Source organism: Panicum virgatum, chromosome 5N (assembly GCF_016808335.1).
Source record: "Panicum virgatum strain AP13 chromosome 5N, P.virgatum_v5, whole genome shotgun sequence".
Lineage (NCBI taxonomy): Eukaryota > Viridiplantae > Streptophyta > Magnoliopsida > Poales > Poaceae > Panicum > Panicum virgatum.
This window is the reverse complement of record NC_053149.1, coordinates 62,437,155-62,444,427: the sequence shown is the minus strand read 5'-3', so window position 1 is coordinate 62,444,427 and position 7,273 is coordinate 62,437,155. Positions and strand designations below refer to the sequence as shown.

General features: G+C 49.3%; 1 long non-coding RNA gene across 1 annotated transcript; it reads right to left on the bottom strand.

The window, feature by feature from the left end:
- Positions 1-6,332: 6,332 nt before the first annotated feature.
- Positions 6,333-7,016, bottom strand: LOC120674028. Its single transcript, XR_005674950.1, has 2 exons — positions 6,808-7,016; positions 6,333-6,564 (listed from the first exon to the last, which is right to left on the bottom strand). It is a non-coding gene; the product is annotated as an uncharacterized LOC120674028 (long non-coding RNA).
- Positions 7,017-7,273: the final 257 nt, after the last annotated feature.

Genomic DNA, 7,273 nt, shown 5'->3' with positions numbered 1-7,273 from the left:
CTCATAGTATGTCGTCTGACTGGTGATTGTTCAGAGTGGGCTACTGCAAGAACAGTTTCAGGTTCAGTCTCACATCACTATCCATAACTTCGTCCTCGTCTGAGTGTTCCAAAGCATCCCACAACTCTTCAATGACATGTAAAGACACCTGAGGAGGGCACTTGTGGTTATGTCCCCATTTCTCACCACACTTGTAGCAGAGGCCATTCTTCTTGCGAAAGGTCATTAGGGACTTCCATTTATCATCAGAGTCACCTTTGTTAGTCTTGTTTTTGTGTGGCACTGACTTCTCAGGGATAGGTGTTCTGAGCTTGTCAGTCGTCAATGATGGATGATAACTGGTTTTAGAGAAATCCCTTGAGGTGGCTTTCCTTTTTCTATTGTCCAACTCCTCCTCTTGTAACAGAGCCAAGGCACTTGCTGCCTGCACATCTTTTGGATGATGCAGTGCAATGACCGACCTGATCTCCTCAGACAATCCTCCCAAGAACCGTGTGACAAAGTAGGTGTCATCATAATGTGTGTTATACAGAAGAATCCCATGAGACAGCTGCTCGAAATGTTCAAGATATTCAGAAACTGAACCTGTTTGCCTGAGAGTATCTAGTTGCCTCAATTGGAGTTGATACTGATCCTTGTCAAAACGCTCAAACACTGCTGAACAAAATGTGTCCCAATCTGTCACCCGGCCACGCCGCTCGAACGTCTGCAACCAAGCCGCTGCCGCCCCTTTGACATTCAGAGTTGCGAACCTTGTCTTCAAGTCCGAGCTCACCGAGAACACCTCAAAATGCATATTGCAATGATCACGCCAAAGACGTGGGTTATCACCATCGAATTTGTGGAATTCCAACTTAGGCATATGAGGCGCACGAACAGCAGGAGCATGTTCGCGGTGTTCAACAACAGGTGGAACAGGATCAGGGCACATACCCATGACCGGGTGCGGCGGATGGGGTCCGAGGCTCCCTCCGCCAACATCCCGGTGATTGGTGGCGACGCGGTGCCCATGGGGCCGCTCCGAGGACGACGCAGATGGGCGCGTCTCCTGCCGTGGAGCCATGTTGAGGTCGAATGGGTCCAACCACCCAGAGGACGTGTGTGCCGGAGCCGTAGCCGGATGAGGTGGTGGAGGCGGCGGTGGTGGTGGCGGAGGAACTAGTGCTTCCAGCCGCTGCAGACATGACGCCATCCTCTCCGCCTGCGTGAGAAGGCGGTCGGATGCCTCCTCCGAAGTAGAGCGCCAAGCTTCGAGACCCGTCAGCTTGTCCAGCATCTGATTCATCAGCGACTCGAACCCGGCAAGCCTGGTGGAGAGATCATCCATGGCGGCTGCGAACTGCGTCTCGAACTTGGTGGTCCTCCGAGGCGCCAGAGCGACGCCGCACGCAAATTGGAGAAAAAAATCGGTGGAAACTGTGGTGGATTGGCTCTTGATACCAATTGTTGTGTTCCTGCTCAGATAGATCGAACAGGAATGGTAAATCGGAGGAGAAATAGACAGGGAAGAGGCTAGCAGGGAAGAAATAGAGGAAGACGAACAAGAGTTGAGAATGATTCTGTTGTTTCTTTCCTGTCTTCCACCGTCAGGCAGCGATGCCTTTTATACGTACACGAGTTCCGGCCCTCGCCGTCAACAATCTTACACGGGTTCTCGGCCCAAAACCCATGTCAATACAGCCCAAAGCGTAAAGCCTACTTAGCCACTAATTCCACCGCTTGCCCTTGACCTCTCACGAAAGAAAGGAGACGCCGCCGCCGCTTGCGGCCCCCATTCCCTCGCCTCCGGCCTCGCTGCCGGTGGTGACGAGGAACGGGGGTCCGTCTCTTCAACAGATCGCCTGTCTTCGTAGGGTTTTAGTCGAGTCCACCTAGGTCTAGGGTTTGCTCGCCGTCGATGTTCGGCGGTGGAGTTAGGTTTTGCCGGAGGAGTGTGGCTCCTCTGCGGCTTGCTTTTCCTGGCGACGCCGGCGATGCGGAAGCGACGGTGGCGTAGCGGAATAATTTCTCCCAGCCTCTTCTGTTCTCCGATGGCGATCTACTCCGACGTCAACGGAGAGGCTGGGGAGACCTGTCCAGGAGTCGAGGGCCGGCGCATCGTCGTCTTCTTCAGGTGATGATGTTGTTGACCCTGTTAATCTCGAGGAAGATGATCTTTGCTGAAAATCTGAGCTTTGCTCGGGTTGCCGGCGGTGGAATCGAAGGATGCGTCGTGGATACGAGAGTTGGCCGATGCGTCTGGGAGGCAGTGTACTTGGCTGATTCGCCTAGAAGTAAGCCCTCCTCTGCGGCCTCTACCTTGTGGAGTTTGGCTCTGGTGTCCGACGACGATTGGGAAGCGGCTTCGGCGGCGGTGACAAACGGATCTTTGAAGGCTTCGAGGAAGATGAACAGGAGTTTTGGACTTCTTTGTAATTTTTCTTTTTTTTTGGGTCCTGTTTGTGAAAGAGCTGGTGTAATGCGTTAAGATAAAAAAAACACCCTGCAATATACCGTACTAGGGATGTCAGTGGATTATAGAATAATCCGGCCCCTCGGAAGGTCACATGCTCAGCGGTTGGCGACTTGGCGTGTATGGCAGGACGTCATGGCCGGTGGCAGGTCGGTGGAAGAATAGGCTAGAAAAACATTGGAAGGAGAGCACAGCACTCTAAAGAAGACCAGGAATGTTCTGATCCTGATCCTCCATCTCTGCTCGTGCTCGGTTCCATTACCATCCACCTGCATCCGTCGGAGCTTGCAAAGTGCAAAGTTGCTGGTTCGGAACCTGCCAAACCGTGGGCCGATTTGATAACGGCGGGCCGGGATTGTGATTCCTCGAGCAATAAAAAAGGGCCGTTACGGAGCTGGAGCTGGAGCTCGCGCGTCCTCACGGCTCGGCCCGCTGGCGCCGGTGTTTGCATCGGGCTGAGGTCGCGGCGTCGTCGCTGCCCGCCCGACGAGCTAGCTAGCAACCGGGATGCGCGCGCGCTGGCGGTCTGGCGGAGAAGGCCGCTGGCGGAGAAGGCCGCCGGCGGCCGGCCGTACCGTGACTAGGGATGTATCTAAACATCCGAATTCTTAGAATAAATTTGATATTTTAAAATAGATATGTTTAAAATTTTATGCTAATCTTTTTTTTATATTATCAAGCATATTATTACACATAAGAATAAAATTTTGTATAAATTTTTTTATGTATTATTTGCTCCCTACAATTAAAAAGGTGAAAAAAGATTGGTATCCGTATCCGATCCGTATTCGAATTTTTATATCTATTATTTGAGAATATATATAATAAATTTGAGGTTTAGTTTTTATGAATCTTTACAAGATCAATGTTAAATACAAGGCTATGAATTTACATAGTACATTCTATATCTTATTTATCCATAATCGAAAAAAAATGACTAAAAATCTGAGATTCGAATAGACATCCGAATCCATCCTTAACCGTGACGACGCAGTCGGGCCATGAGCGTTGGGCGCCGTGTCGCACGCATGGAGAGACCCGGACGCGAGCGAAATCTTGCCGGCGCGCCGTCCGCGTGCAGGCGCGCGCACGAACCGCCCACGGAGCACGGCACCGGGCGACTTGCACGCTCGAGTCTCGACCGACCGAGCGTGCAGCCAGCCAGGGTCTCGCCTGCACCGCGCCAGGGGGAGATAGAGAGAGGAGGGGACAGGAGCAGGGAGCGAGGGTTCGATCGTAGTAAGAGTGTGCATTTTGTATTTTGTGTTTTTGGAAGGAAATTTTTAATATTTAAAGTATTAAATGTAAACTAATTATAAAATTAATTATAGATCTCGTCTGTAAACTACGAGACGAATCTAATAAGTCTAATTAATTTATTATTAGAGCATGTCTACTGTAGTATTACTGTAGCGCTTTGGTGTCTAATCACGTCATACTTAGACTCATTAAATTCGTCTCGTGATTTACAGTCTATTTGTATAATGTGATTTATTTTGATTATATTTAATACATCATACAAATAATTTATAAAAATTGTACATATTACGTTTTGGTATCTTGTTGGCGAAGTCTGAGCTGAGCGAGACACGAGACGAGGGATTGAGATCCTTTGCAGTCGACTGCAGTGACCGACGAGTGGGTCTGATGGATGCCCGGGCCCACATGCAGTGACAATGGCACTATGCAGTCGACTGCAGAGGAGCTGATTCCGAGACGAGGGGGGTACGTACGGGAGTGGGTGACGCGACGCCCAGGACGGGACGGGCACGTACGCGGCTGGGCCCGCGCGCGGCCGGCCGGGGGCCTTCCTTCCTATCATGAGCTCATGAGCAGCGCGCCCGCCCGGCCGCTCCACTGCTCCAGATCTGAAACGGCACTGCGCTGCCGCAGGGGGGGAGCAGGTAGGGGGCGAGCGATCCATCGCTCACTGCTGAACCGTCAGCCACCCGTCCCGGCCGGCTGGCCACGTCGCGTCACACAGTCACCACCCCTACCCACGCAACGCGACCCTAGCGAGCTGCGACCGCGTGTACGTAGAGTACCTACACAGGAATGTCACATGGCGACGCCCCCTGACCTGACGCGACGCCGGGGCTGTCCGTACGCGTACGGACCCCGGGTTCTCGCTGGATGGGCGCCACGCACTGTTCAACCTGGCTGCCCAGTAGAAGTTCGGTGCGCGCGCAGGCGCCGGCGCTCGTGATTGGGAATCTCGAGCTTCCCGCAACGACGGGGTCACGCTAATCCGAGCCGGACTAAACCCGCATGAGTTTTCTTGAGGCGTCTATTTTTTTTAATGAAATAGCAGGAGCACTGCTCAGTCATATAAAAAAAAAGAAGCAAGTTTGTGATTTCATAGTTCGATATTACAGGCTAACTATTTATCTCAAACTCAAGCAATAAAACTATCATAAGGAAACTCATGCCATCATAAGGAATAAGGAAGTGCCACCGCCTTCCAGCACCGTTTCCAGCTCCAGGGTCATCCCCGGCTACTTGTCTGATGACGATGAGAAACAGCATTGCGCTGCTTAGCTGCTGGCTTGCCTGCTTGTGCACAACGGAATTGATGGATCAGCAGCCCATCCAGGGCAAGTACGTCGTCGGTGTGCAAGAAAATCTGATCTCCCGAAGGCGAAGGGGATGGATGGAGTCATGAGTCACGCCTGTGTACGTGTACGGAGACCATTTTCTTTCACCTTCTTTTTCCAGCTACACTGAACTGTAGCTCCCCTCTGCCTAGCTTGCCTTTGTTTATCGTGAGGTGACAGGCCTAGGTAGCTCTACTTTCTGCTCGATCGCCAAGGCACGAGGCGGGGGGCTCTGGTCTGGCTCCTCTCGGCCAGTCGGAGGACGGAGCCAAGATTACGCCAGGCGCAAGCGGTACTCGTCGATATCGGTAGAGCCCACTGCGCGGCTGGCACTGTTCCTCTGGCAGAGATATACTAAGATAGTACGGCGCGCGTACGTGCACCGCGTGCATGTCAGTATGCCACACGGCCGGGCTAGAGCTTCTATTCCCAAGAAGTGTCCTCTCGCGCGCACGTACGATCGGGAGATTTGCTTGGGAGTTTGATTGTTTGAACATGTCCATGCATGCGTCTCGGGTTCAACAAGTTTCGAGCATGTCAAACGTGGGGCGCTCTACATTTTTTTCTCACGAAATAAAATGAGACCACCGGAGATGTTAGAATTAGTTTGGACCTGGATGAAGTGTGAGTGTAACTGAGTCGATTGGCATGCAAATACACTTGCATAACTTAGACATATATATACTGTATATTTGACGAGCCCTTAAATTTATAGTCCGTCAAGCACACTAGTGAAGAAACAGAATTTAATCCCCGTTTGGAACCCTTACAGTCCCTACAACCGGGACTATGAATCCCGGATTGTCCCGGTTAAGGTCTGATGCTAAAAAAATATTTGTGCCTAGCGAGATTTCAACCTAAGATCTCTTGGCTCACACATAGCTTTTTTACCATCTCATCTACACAACACATATGACTCTGTTAGGATGTTATCTTTTTGAACTAACCCTTAAATAACCTTTTAGTTCTGGTTGGTTTTACCAACCCCCCAGCCGTTAGACCGGGAACTATTGGCTACATTAGTTCCAGACTCAACTATATACACTACTACAGCCACCCCTATCACCGCCGGTTCTAAAAGTACATCACCAACGGTTTTGGGTACCGTTGGATTTAAGTCGTTGGTGATAGCGGGGCCATCACCGCCGGTTCCAGAACCGTTGGTGATGTGCACCCATCACCGCCGGTTCGTATCTGGAACCGTTGGTGATGGAGACATCAACACCGCCGGTTGAAGACACGAACCGGCGGTGAAGACCTTTTTCCCATCAAAAAAAATATTTTCATATAATAATATTGCATCATTTGTACAATATATATAATATATAATTATAGCAGCAGAATTCAATCATATGAGCTCATACATCGAGATTAAACAAAAGAGTCCATACAATCACCTCTCAGCCTTCTCTCAGCCTAAGTAGAAATAATTTTCAGATATCTAGTAGAGAAGTTGAGAACTGACTTTTTCTTGTCGATGTCAGGAATATCACTTCTCTCAGCCTTCTCAACAATCACCTGCATTGCACAAATTGATACAATCAGCCTAAGACCATCCATCCATTTTGTCAGGCTGTAGGTATTCAAACAGCCTAATACCATCCATCCATTCTGTAGTAAAAAAGAGGTCATGCCCTGGCCTCCTTTTACAGGCTACAAATGGATGTTTTTAAATGACAATCAAATCTATGTGACTACTAAGTTCATGCATTCCACACAGATCCTAGTATCAGTACTTGCAAAAAAGACTTTCGTGTGCACCTTGTCAGCAAGCATCTCTGATGCAGCATCTTCACCTCCTCAGAAGCCGTACACCAGCAGATTAACCGACAAAGCACTCCGCATTTCGGCTAGAGCTTCACATATAATAAACCAGCCCTTTATTAGATCCAACCTTTTTAGTGGTGATTACCAACGAAATGGCACAAATATGGCATTCATCATAAAATGATTTAGATACAAATGTGCATGTAAAGTGGACACAGAAAATCTTAGTTTCACAATAAAACATTACAACCAGGTAGAAACAATTATTTATGATAGTGCATTTCTCGACTCGAATACCTTATGCCTTTCTCTTGGCAATTGGTGCAATGCGCTTTAAAATTGAGTGGCATTCAGTCTCTATATTTAGAAATAGAATAACATAATTTGAAGGGTACACAATCTACCAACATAGCTCTCAGTATCCCACATTGCCTGATGATTTGAATTATTCAGAAAAAGG